This window comes from Chlorocebus sabaeus, chromosome 26 (assembly GCF_047675955.1).
Source record: "Chlorocebus sabaeus isolate Y175 chromosome 26, mChlSab1.0.hap1, whole genome shotgun sequence".
Lineage (NCBI taxonomy): Eukaryota > Metazoa > Chordata > Mammalia > Primates > Cercopithecidae > Chlorocebus > Chlorocebus sabaeus.
In genome coordinates, this window is record NC_132929.1 from 32,876,547 (window position 1) to 32,888,275 (window position 11,729).

The 11,729-nt window shown below is 51.9% G+C and overlaps 1 long non-coding RNA gene and 1 pseudogene across 1 annotated transcript; one reads left to right on the forward strand and one right to left on the reverse strand.

Annotated features, from left to right (window-relative positions):
* Positions 1-2,759: 2,759 nt before the first annotated feature.
* Positions 2,760-6,333, forward strand: LOC140710379 (uncharacterized). The gene is made up of 3 exons (XR_012091354.1): positions 2,760-2,932; positions 3,041-3,240; positions 6,007-6,333. It is a non-coding gene; the product is annotated as an uncharacterized lncRNA (long non-coding RNA).
* A 3,036-nt stretch (positions 6,334-9,369) lies between these two features.
* On the reverse strand, positions 9,370-11,444 carry LOC103246085 (NADH dehydrogenase [ubiquinone] 1 beta subcomplex subunit 10 pseudogene; annotated as a pseudogene).
* Between the last annotated feature and the right edge of the window lie 285 nt (positions 11,445-11,729).

Here is an 11,729-nt window from a genome sequence, read left to right on the forward strand (position 1 = left end):
GAGTATGTGGGGAATCTCTATATTTACTGCTCAATTTTGCTGTGATTTTTTTTTTTTTTTGAGACAGAGTCTCGCTCTGTGCCCCAGGCTGGAGTGCAGTGGCCAGATCTCGGCTCACTGCAAGCTCCGCCTCCCGGGTTTACGCCATTCTCCTGCCTCAGCCTCCCGGGTAGCTGGGACTACAGGCGCCCGCCACCTCGCCCGGCTAGTTTTCTTGTATTTTTAGTAGAGACGGGGTTTCACTGTGTTAGCCAGGATGGTCTCGATCTCCTGACCTCGTGATCCGCCCGCCTCGGCCTCCCAAAGTGCTGGGATTACAGGCTTGAGCCACCGCACCCGGCCTTGCTGTGATTTTAAAACTGCTCTAAAAACTAAAGTGTATTAAAACAGAAAAAAGGAATTTAGGATTAATCAGCATGGAAGTTCCTGATCATTGAAGTCAGAACCTCACCTCATTTGGAAGCAGGAAAAGCCTTCCGTACTCACCGTGTGCGTGGGCCACACTGACCGAAAGCCCCTGCCCGCTGGCCTTCCTGGGCCTGAAGTGGCACTTTATGCTTGCCCTCCACTTGCCTGTCGCCACATGCATGCCAGGGTGACCTCACCCCTGCCTTACCTTTCTCAGACCCAAGTCAGCGGAGTCACCCCAAGAAATGACTTGGTGCCATTTCTAGGCGTACCCCTGCTGTCGCTTCCCTCTGCTCAAGGGAACCCTCTCGTGGGCCCCGCCTGGGTGTGGTACTTCTTGTGGACCCCAGCCCTTGGCTCATCTCCCTCTTTCTTCTCCCGGGGTCGCTGAAGAGGAAGCCTATTCCTTCCAAGCCTTAAAGCCACCCTCCTTGGCTTTAAGTCAAAGCCACCATTCTGGCAGCCGTAGGATCCACCAGCAGAAGCTATGTTCTCCTGCTTGGTCTATGGGTGAATCTCCGCAGGGCCCTCTGCTCCCCACTCGGTCCACACTGTGAGGCCCCACCTGGCCTCTCTAGGTTCTCTGCCCCCATCTGGTCCTGGCCATCTCTGCTCTCTCCTTCACTGCTTTTCAGTCATCGCGCTCTTGTTCTCAGGCCTCAGAGCCCCAGCACTTAGCACAGAGGATCAGGAACCTCCACGTTGATCCTAAGCTCCCTTTTCTTTTTAAATTTACTCAAATTTTTTAGAGCAGTGTTGGGTTCACAGTAGTTTTTGCTTCAGTCAAAAAACGCTTGTTGACTGGGAACCTCTTCCTTGGAAATTTCAGCTCCAAATGTGAGCACTGCTTTAGAGAGCCCTCTGTGGGAGAGTGCCTGCCACCTGTTGCTCCAGTTTTCTGTACATAATCTAGATCCTCCTGGCAATCCCATGACATGGACGTTGTTATTCCTGTGTTACAGTCGGGGATGTTCAGGACAGAGCCTATCCAGGTGGGAAGTGGCAAGGCCAGGATATGCCCCTTGGGTGCCCTAGGACCAGCTCTGTTCCCATCTCTGAGCTCCCTCTGCCCATCAGGTAAGGTCGTAAGATCTGGTCACTTCCATACTGTTTTGAATCTACTCTGTGCCAGGCAAGGGGTCAATCACTGAGATTTCTAAGGTACATGGGTAGGGCTGGAGGTTAGGAGAGAGCTTTCAAATCACTTTCAGCCTAGTAGGAAGGCAGGCCAATCACCAAGGCAGTTCACCAACAAGGCTAGAGAGAGCTGCACTTAGCCTGAGGGAACAGCCCCATTTCTGTGGCATTGTGGGTGATATATGAACAACTAACGACTAATTTCATAACCCAGGGTCAAACTTCAGCCCAGGGATATTCATTAGTAAGATGAAGAAGCTTACTGTTTGCTGTGGTCCTAATGTCTGTGTCCCCCAAAATTCATATGTTGAAATCTTAACCCCCAAGTCGATGATATTAGGAGATAGGGTTTTGGGGAGAAAGTTGGGCCATAAGGAGTGAAGCTCCATGAATGGGATCAATGCCCTTATGAAAGAGGTCCCAGAGAGAACCATCATTTCTTTTGCCATGTGAGGTTACAGTGAGAAGTGGCTGGCTAGGCATGATGGCTTTTGCCTGTAATCCCAGTACTTTGGGAGGCTGAGGTGGGAGGATCGCTTGAGGCCAGGAGTTCAAGACCATCCTGGGCGACATAGGGAAACCTTGTCTCTACAAAAACTACAAAAATTAGGCCGGGTACAGTGGCTCACGCCTGTGATCCTAGCATTTTGGGAGGCTGAGGCAGGCAGATCACTTGAGGTCAGGAGTTCAAGACCAGCCTGGCCAGCATGGTGAAAACCCAACTCCACTAAAAATACAGAAACTAGCTGGGTGTGGTGGTGTGCACCTGTAGTCCAAGCTACTTGGTAGGTTGAGACAGGAGAATTGCTTGAACCTGGAAAGTGGAAGTTGCTGGGAGCTGAAATCGTGCCACTGCACTCCAGCCTGGGCAACAGCGTGAAACTCCATCTTTAAAAAAAAAAATTAGCCTGGTTTGGTGGTGTGTGCCTGTAGGCCCAGTTGCTCAGGAGGCTGGGAGGATCATTTGAGCCTAGGAGTTTGAGGTTGCAGTGAGCTATGACTGCACCACTGCACTCCAGCCTGGGCAACAAAGAAAGACGCTGTCTCTAAAATAAAAATAATAGTAATAATAACAAAAGAAAGGCCATTTTAGGCCCTTAAAAGTAAAGCAGGCCCCAGTGAAGGAGAGAAGAGGATGGAAGGAGGAGGGAAGAGGGAGGAAGGAGGAGGGAGAAGGGCGGTGGCTGCACACCCCCACATCTCATAGGGATTGATTCCTTCCTCAGCAACAGTTGCTCAGAGTTGAGCACAAGAACTTGTCTTTTTCCCAGTAACAAACACAGGCCCAGGCACAGAGTGGTGCTGAGGAAATGTGCGCTGAATGGATGCTGAACAGGAAGAGACACGGAAGAAGAAGGAGGTGGTACTGACAGCAGCCACAGTGGAGGTTGGAAACGGAGATGCATGTGAAGTCCTTTGCCTGGTATTTTTCCCTTAAAATAGGGATGGGGAACAAGGGCCTCTCATTTCTCTTTTTCTCTGGGATGGTGAGCAGTGAGCAGGGCACGCCAGCCAGGAGGAGCAAACTCTGCAGCCCAAGCACACTCGGTCAGCACGGGGAGCACAGCGCGGGCGAAGCGGCTGACGGTGGCCTGGCCCCGCGTACCTGGATGTGGATGCCCCGCCGCCCCGCAGAGGAAGCGCCTGGAGTCTGGAGTCTGCTGCCTGAGCTCTGGGTGTCCATGTAGGAAACGGGTAAGGAGTATCCGGGTTTCCTACCCCTCCCCCTGGGTGGCTGTGCCTTCCCTTCCTCCTGCTCCCCTGCGTCCCTCCCCAGGGTTCCCAGGGGTGGGCAAACCCAACCATCAGGTGAGGGTCTGTCCTGGGGGAGAGGGAAACAGCTGGCAGGAGCCCAGGCGGCAGGCGGTGGCCCTGCTCCTGCCGTGAGAGACGGAAGCCAAGAGGCGGCGGGTGGGCGGTGCTGAGGAGACCCATGATTCACCCAGCCTGAGACCCTGTCGTTCCCTTCCACCGGGCTCCTCATGCGAAGCCCCAGAAATAAGTGGGTGTGGCTGGTCAGGGTGAGCAGGGCAGGCCAGAACGGACCCGGACCCGGAATGGAGGAGGGTGGCCGCGGAAGACACCTAGCCTAACCGGAGAGGGACAGGTGCACCCCCAGACCGTGGGAAAGCGCCCTCTGCCTCCAGCCGGGCTGGGCCCAGACCCTCCACTTCCCAGCCCCTTGCTTCTCCGTGCCTTGGAGGTTCAGGGTGGGCTGGTGGGTGGGAAGAGATGTGAGAGTTCTTGTGTCAGGAGTTGAAGACCATCTTGGCCACTTGCCTGCCAGGACCCTGTAGAAATAAATCCCTGAAGCTATAAACAGGCGCTCCTCTAAGTTGATTCCAGGGGAGGGCGGGAGGAGCAGTGGCAGGTGGTGTGGGAAGAGAGAGACTGCTCTCTAGAGAGCTGATGGCACCAGGCCGTCACCACCGCGGTGACAGCACACACACATCCACACACACATGCACACACGCACACACACGCACACGTGCACACACATTCACGCAGGCACATACACACACGTGCACACACATGCACACACAGGCACGTGCACACACATGCACGCGCACACACATACATGTGCACACACATGCACACACATGCACGCACACACAAATGCATGACACACATGCGCACACACACATACCCCACTCCTCTACCGGGACCAGCAGAGCCCCTCCGTTCCTGCTCGCGTGGAAGGAGGGCGCCCAGCCAGGTTTCCTCCCTGTGAATTGAGCAACAGTGACCTGTGGTGGTTTTTCCAATTCTCTTCCCATTCTGTCAAGGACAGAGGAGATGCTTCGTGATACAAGGGGGAAAAAGGAAGGAGACAAGGGAAGAAAGCGAAGGGAAGGAAGTCCCCCGCAGAGCAGCCTGAGGAGGGGTCTGGGGCCCGGCCTAGGCCCAGCCACTTCCAGAGGAGACCAGGTGGCGGTCTCCCAGGCCTGCAGACCTCAAGGCAGCCCAGTCCTCCTCTGCGGTCCCTACGTGTTGCTCTGGTGTGGACATCCCTGGCTGTGCTCTCCATGTAGATGTTCCTTTTAGCCTCTGCCTCAGCTGAAATCTGAAGATCAGGCCAATTTCGTGGTCTCTCAGACGTCTGTAAATAGGAGGCTGTGGCTCCTCGGGAGACAGGGAGCCTCTCACTGTACTTCCTTCTCTTGGCTCCAAAGACACAGAATGGTAGCTATGGGGATTCCTTCATTTGTAGAGTAAATTTTCAGAAAAAATAATGACTCACAAGTCCTTTAAGGAGGAACAGAGTCAATCCTTGGGGCCAATATGATCTAACAGGGTTTAAAAGAGGAACCATGACGGGGTGCAGTTGGCGGGCTTTTCTTCTTTTCCTCTTTGGTCTTCATGGGTGGACGAAGCCCACCAGTGGCTCAGGTACTCTGGCACCACCATTTGCTTCTTTGTGACATCTGAGGACAGGTGTTAAAAATAATTTGGAAATGGCCAGCTAGGGCCCGGCACACTGGCTCACATCTGCAATTCCAGCACTTTGAGAGGCTGCAGTAGGAGAATTACTTGAACCCAGGAGTTCAAGACCAGCCTAAGTAACATAATGAGACCTTGTTTCCACAAATAATTAAAACAAAAAAACTAGTCAGGTGTGGTGGTGCACGCCTGTAGTCCCAGCTACTCAGGAGATTGAGGCTGTAGGATGACTTGAGCCCAGGCGGTCGAGGCTGCAGTAAGCCATGGTTGTGCCACTGTACTCCAGCCTGGGAGACATGGGAGAAAAGAAAAGAAAAGAAAAGAAGGAAGGAGAAAAGAAGGAAGGAAGGAAGGAAGGAAGGAAGGAAGGAAGGAAGGAAGGAAGGAAGGAAGGAAGGAAGGGAGGGAGGGAGGGAAGAAAGAAGGAAGGAAAAGGAATTCCTAGCTAGGCTAACCGGGAGAGTTACTGTCAGTTTCCACAAGGGTCTTCATGGTCACTTCTGAGCCTCGCTGGCTGGGTGAAGTTATTAGCCCAAGGGTGCCACAGGGCTTTTGCACAGTCATCTGCATTATGTCTGGCCAGGCAGAGGGCTTTCCCTGCACTGATTCTCCTGGAAGCCTGGGGTTCGCAGCACAGACTGGAAAGTAAAGTACACAGAGGGGAGGGACTGAACCAGGTCCCACTGCATGTGAGTACATACAAAATACTGCTTTTCCTGCACCGATTTTCCTGGAAGCCTGGGATTAGCAGCATAGACTGGAAACTAGGGTACACAGAGGGGAGGGACTGAACCAGGTCCCCTTATATGTGAGTACATACAGTTACTTAGGCTAGGAAGCCAGGCCTTCTAAGCAGCTAGGGCCAACAGAGCAGGAGCCGGGAGGAACAGTTTTATGAACAAACTTATTTTCCAACATCAGGAAAAAAGAAAGTTGGCTGTTGGGAGTGATAAGGAGAAAGAATGATGAGGAGCTCAAATCAGGTGGACACCTGATTGAGATGATCCTTCTTTTCTTTAGAAAAGAGTACCACACTGGCTGTCAGCTGTGTGACCTTGAGGAAGTCTCTCTCTCAACTTTCTCATCTGCCAGGTAAAAGGGCTGGGCTTGAATGAGCTTGGTTCCCTTCCCGCAATGATGCTTGTGTACTGCACCTGTGCTAGGAATACCAGTAAGGGGGTCTCCATGCTAAAATCACTGTTCCAGGATCCCGCATGGCCCACAGCACCAAGCCCAGCCTTCTCAGCTTTGAGCTGAAGGCTCTGGGTAACCTGATCCCAGCCCATCGGTCCTGTCTTATCTCCCACTCACCATTTCCTGTGGATTACTTCTTGTTCTATCCTCCCAGCCTCCATGGCCTTGTTCGCACCTGCTACCAGCAAAACACACCCCTCCTGCCCCAGTGCCCTGGCCTGAAGATGTCCTGTTAGTCTTTTAGCTGTCAATGAAGATGGCCCCCTTTTCAAGAATCCTTCCTGGAATCCTGAGTTTGCGGGTCCTGATCTTCCCAATCCCGTATCCATAGTTACTGCCTTCACCTGAATGCGATTGCAATTCTCTAGCCCTTCAGTTCAACAAATATCCCGGAATGATTATTAGCATGTGCTGTGACAATGACAAATTCCGATACAGGAAGACATGAATCAAATGATCATGTTTATCCATGCATGATTAGAAACAGGGAAGGGTAAAGAAGGAAGAGAAAATGGCTTCCTGAGAGCTTGCCTGGGCTCTGGAAGGATGAACACGGAGCTGGGGGCATGGAAGGAGCCAGGAGAGGTGAATGGGCTGGGTTGGCCTCTTGAGGCTGGGAGAGGTAGATGGTGTGTCTTGATCAGAGGAGCCATCTGGGAGTCCTTTGATGGTTTTAAAAAGGGGAGTAACAGATCCAATTTTTATTTCAGAACAGTCATGCTGGCCGTTGTGGAGAATGGCCTGGAGCACTGGGTCTCCGGCCCAGCTGCCTGGGAGAAACTGTATTGAAGAGGCCATATCCCCTGGCCTCCCCTCCAGACTCCAGACATCCCCAGTCACCTGGCTGGGAGGGAGGCAGAAGAGAATCAGGGGTGCACCTGGGGTCCCTGCAGGGGTCCAGCCGGGAGATGGGGGCAACTTGGACAGGGATGGTGGCAGAGGGATTGGGCCCGGGCGCATTTGGGAGATGAAAAGGGCAAGGCTTGGCCATGAATTCCCATGAGATAAAAGAAAAGGAATTGTCAGGATTGAGCCCCAAGTTTCTAGCTCGTGCAAATAAATAGAAAGGGGGCATCCACTGAGCTTGAGAGCATGGGGAAGGGGTGTTGGAGACTCTTCTGGGGACCCCTGCAGACTCCTGTAACCCCTTTGAGTTCTCACAGGCAGAGGCTGCGGTGGGGGCGGGGAGCAGGCCTTGGCAGGGTACCCACCCGCCACCAGGCACCCTCCATCCTAGTAGCCCTTGGGGAGACACACTGTGGTCCAGAGGAAGGGTACGGAGAGGCAGAGGAAGCCAACCAGTGTTCTTGCACAGCCCACCATGTGGTCAAAGGACGAGGCAGCTTGTTTGGAAGCATCTCTGAGGCACAAAGTGTCAGGACTCTATGCTCCCTGAGCCCTCCCAGCAGGAAAAGGAAAACTGCAATGGGCTCCCAGGGAGGCGGGGCTGGAGGTGCCTTCCCTTTCTGAGAGGCCTGCAGAGCAATTCCTGCCGCAGGGGTTTCTGAGCAGTCAGAACATCTGCCCACGTTGATGTCTTCCAGCCACCTGATTCGGTGGCTTGGGGCCTTTGGGTTGGGGGAGTGGGATCTTAGGCCTGTTTTTTGGGGTAATAAATTTTGTGACCTTGGAGGAGTCACTTATCTCACAGATCCTGGGATGGGCAGGAGGAGGAGTGAGACCCGGCCTGCCCTCTCCCTAGAGGCTCACCAGCTCTCTGGAGACAGACAGGCCCTGGGCGAAGAACAAATCCCACTCAGCTAGGCAGTTTCCTGGAGGAGGAGGAGAGAGAGGAAGAAGGCAGGAAGAGGAGGGGAAGATGCAGAGGGGGAGAAAGGAAGGAGGGGAGGAGGAGGTGAAGAGAAATGGGAGGAGGAGGAAGGAAAAGGAGAAAACCTGTTTTCTGTCTTTAACTGTCCTAGGGGCTCTGTGCTCCTCCTCAGTCAGAACTCCCCCCTCAGGTCCCCCCCACCCCCTGCCTCAGGTCCCTCCCCACTTCCTGTCCCTCCCCTACTCATATCCCTCTCCCCTTGTGTCCCTCCCCCCATTGTGTCCCTCCTCCCCTTGTGTCCCTCCCTCCATTGTGTCCCTCCTCCCCTTGTGTCCCTCCCCCTCTCAGGTCCCTCCAGTCCTCATGTCTCTCCACATCTCAGTCCCTCCCCGCCTCGTGTCTTCCTCCCCCTCAGGTCCCTCCCAAGCTCCTATCCCTCCCCACCTTGTGTTCCCCCACCACTGTATCTCTTGCCCCCTCATGTCCCTTCCCCCTTAGGTCCCTTCCCCTCTCAGGTCCCTCCTTCCCTCGTGTCCCTCCCCTTCTCAGGTCGCTCCCCCTTCAGGTCCCTCCTCTGCTCTTGTCCTTCCCCTCCTCCCCTCACATCCCTCTGTCTTCATTTACAGGCAGGAGAAATTTCAAAGTGTGTTTGTACCACAATTACTTTAAAACTCTGAAGTTGACCTTTAAGAGTTCGTGTATGTTTTAATTTTACTTTTACATGATAACCTGCAATAACTACACAAATGCATGCATTTTTGTGCTTATTTGTAAGTGCTTTCTTTAAAACTGCTTTTTTCTTACATCCTTTCAGTCCCTTTCCCTATGCCTGGAGCCTGGGTACCAGCTATTGAAAACTACTTTTCTCCTTATTCATTCTAACATATTCACACATAAAGGTTGTCATTCCTTTTTGTCACTATTTTACAAAAATTGGATCATACCATATACAATTATCTGCTATTTGTTTTGCTCATCTAACAATAAATACACTGTGAAAATCCCTTCAGATGAGTAGATATCAATCTTATTCATTTTTTTTTTTTTTTTTTTTTTTTTTTTTGAGACAGGGTCTCACTCCCTTGCCCAGGTTGGAGTGCAGTGGTACAGTCACAGCTCACTGCAGCCTGGCCTCCAAGACTCAATCGATCCTTTCACCTCAGCCTCTCGAGTAGATGGGACTACAGGCATGCACCACTGAACCTGGCTAATTTTCGTATTTTTGGTAGAGATGGGGTTTCGACATGTTGCCTAGGCTGGTCTTAAACTCCGAAGCTCAAGAGATCCACCTGCCTCGGCCTCCAAAAGTGCTGGGATTACAGGCCTGGGCCACCGTGCCCCGCCTCTTACTCATGTTTTTCTTTCTTTCTTTTTTCCTTTTTTGTTTTTCAGGTTGCAGGGTTTTATTTCAGCAACACAGCGACAGTCAAGCAGAGCCACACAGCAGGGGCAGCTACAGCTGCCTCAGGAGGCGGCAGCAGCGGCCGCTTTTGCAGCTGCTCTCTCTCCCAGCATCCTCTGCTTCTGTTTGGCCCGGCACTTCCCGGCAGAACAGTGGGCCCCCAGGGCCTGTTAGCGGTCCTGGTAGGCCTGGGCCACCTGGCTGAACTGCTGCACTTCCTTGGCCCGGTTTTGCCTGTTGTTCTCTCCTTCGCTCTACTGACAGGCTTTGAGCCGCTCCTGGATAATACTGACGATTTCTTGATCGACTTTGTAGTCCCTCCTCCGCTGCATTCGGCTTCATATATGCACAAGATGTCCTCCTTGCGCTCGGTGATGTCCGGCACGCGGCGGTACTGCCGGTGGTAGTAGTAATACCTGTTCTTTGCGTGCTGCCACTCTGGGAACTCTCACGAGCGTCACAGGTCGGTCCACGAGGAGGTTGAAGGCCTTCGTCAGGTAGACGACAGTGCTGGCGTGTGGCGCGGGGGCGCGGGGTCCACATCCTTGTCCCCGCATGGCGGCAGTGAGCGCGGACTCCGCTCCGAGACGCGCTGCCCTGGCCTCCGCCTCGGTCCGGGTCCCTACTCATTCTTTTTAGTGGTTGTGTAATTTTACATGGTGTGGACTTACTAAAGGACTCCTACGCAGCCAAGAGATTTTTTTTTTCCCCCGATGGGAAAACAGATTTTTTTTTTTTTTTTTTTAAATGTTTGAGATTTTAGTGAATTCTTTTCATCTGGCAAGGAGCTGAACTACCTGTATTGTTCAGAAGCCAAGTTCAGCAGTCTTGTATGTGGGATGTCTGTAAAGAATAAGAAATGGGACGGGCGCGGTGGCTCACGCCTGTAATCCCAGCACTTTGGGAGGCGGAGGTGGGCGAATCACGAGGTCAGGAGTTCGAGACCAGCCTGGCCAACATGGCGAAACCCCGTCTCTACTAAACATACAAAAACTATCCGTGGGTGCCTGTAATCCCAGCTACTTGGGAGGCTGAGGCAGGAGAATCGCTTGAACCTGGGAGGTGGAGGCTACAGTGAGCCAAGATCGCACCACTGCACTCCAGCCTGGCGACAAAGGAAGACTCCCTCCCCCGCCCCCCCCAAGAAAAGGGAATAAGAAACGGACTCTGCCCCAAGGAGTCTGCGCTCTTACCAGGAGGCAGAGCCACACGTGGTCATGAGACAACAGCCTCTGGCAGCTGCACGGAGGAGAGCTCCACGGAGCCTGCGGGAGGGAGGGCTTGAAGCTGGCCCGCTGGGAGGGTACAGCTCTGGCAGGAAGCCTGGAAGGGCAGGTGTGGAGTCAGACGTGATCTGATGTTCTGTGTGGCCAAGACAGAAAACCAGGCAGGAAAAACCCAGTTACTCCGAAGATTGGTTGAGCAGCCACCTCCCTCCCACTGACCGCCCCCTAGGAATCTCTATAGTCTTAGCTTATTTTCAGTTTAGTTTCCTCTCGTTGGAGGTTGGGCCCCTGGTCTCTTGATTTTCTAACTGCAGAAGGGATGAAAGTCTGAGATTTCAATCAAAAGCTTAAGAAAATAATAATCCTTGGTTGCCCTAATTCTTTCCTGAAAATACCTCACACTAACAGAAATTGCCTTTAAGCCCCTTTTCTTTTCTTTCATGCTTTAAATTTCTTTCTTAATTAAAAAGAGTTGTTTACTTGATGTGGGCTCCAACATGCTTATTTATTTTAACTTATCTTGTTTCTTTTTTCCTTATCTTCATGACTTGATAACTCTGTAACTCTCTCTTCTTGTGTCTTAAAATGTCGGTTGTCTCTGTCACTGACATGACCTAATAAGGAACTTCATAATCAGCCCTTCTCTATTCTCACAGAATAGAAGTTGTGTCAATAACAAATGGAAATCACTGAGCTCCAGAATTCAACTGCCCTAAACTGACTGCTTGTCCCTATCAGAGATTTTAGAATGTTTTCCCCTTAAGATGAATTTCAGTTTTACTCAATCCTACCAATGTTTGATGACAACACTCATAGAAAACTAATGATAAATTAATGTCTGCTTTTCAAAGTACCTGGTTGAGTTCACTGTGTAAAAATAATAATAATAATAAAGGCAGCCAAACTGATGATTGGCAGAATTTTTTCCCGTCACTTAAGGCGATTGAGTTGCAGTACCTAGTCTGAGAATGCCTCAGAGACACACCACCCAGGGACTTGGATCCTTGATCTCAGAAAGATTGTGATCGAATTAAGTCTGACTCAACAAATAAGGTCACTGGAAAGAAGTGCTGGCATTAAATTTACCGTTAACGCCAGGGTCAATTTACTAAACAGTCATCTGCATGTGGTTCCACAAGACCTCTGGGTA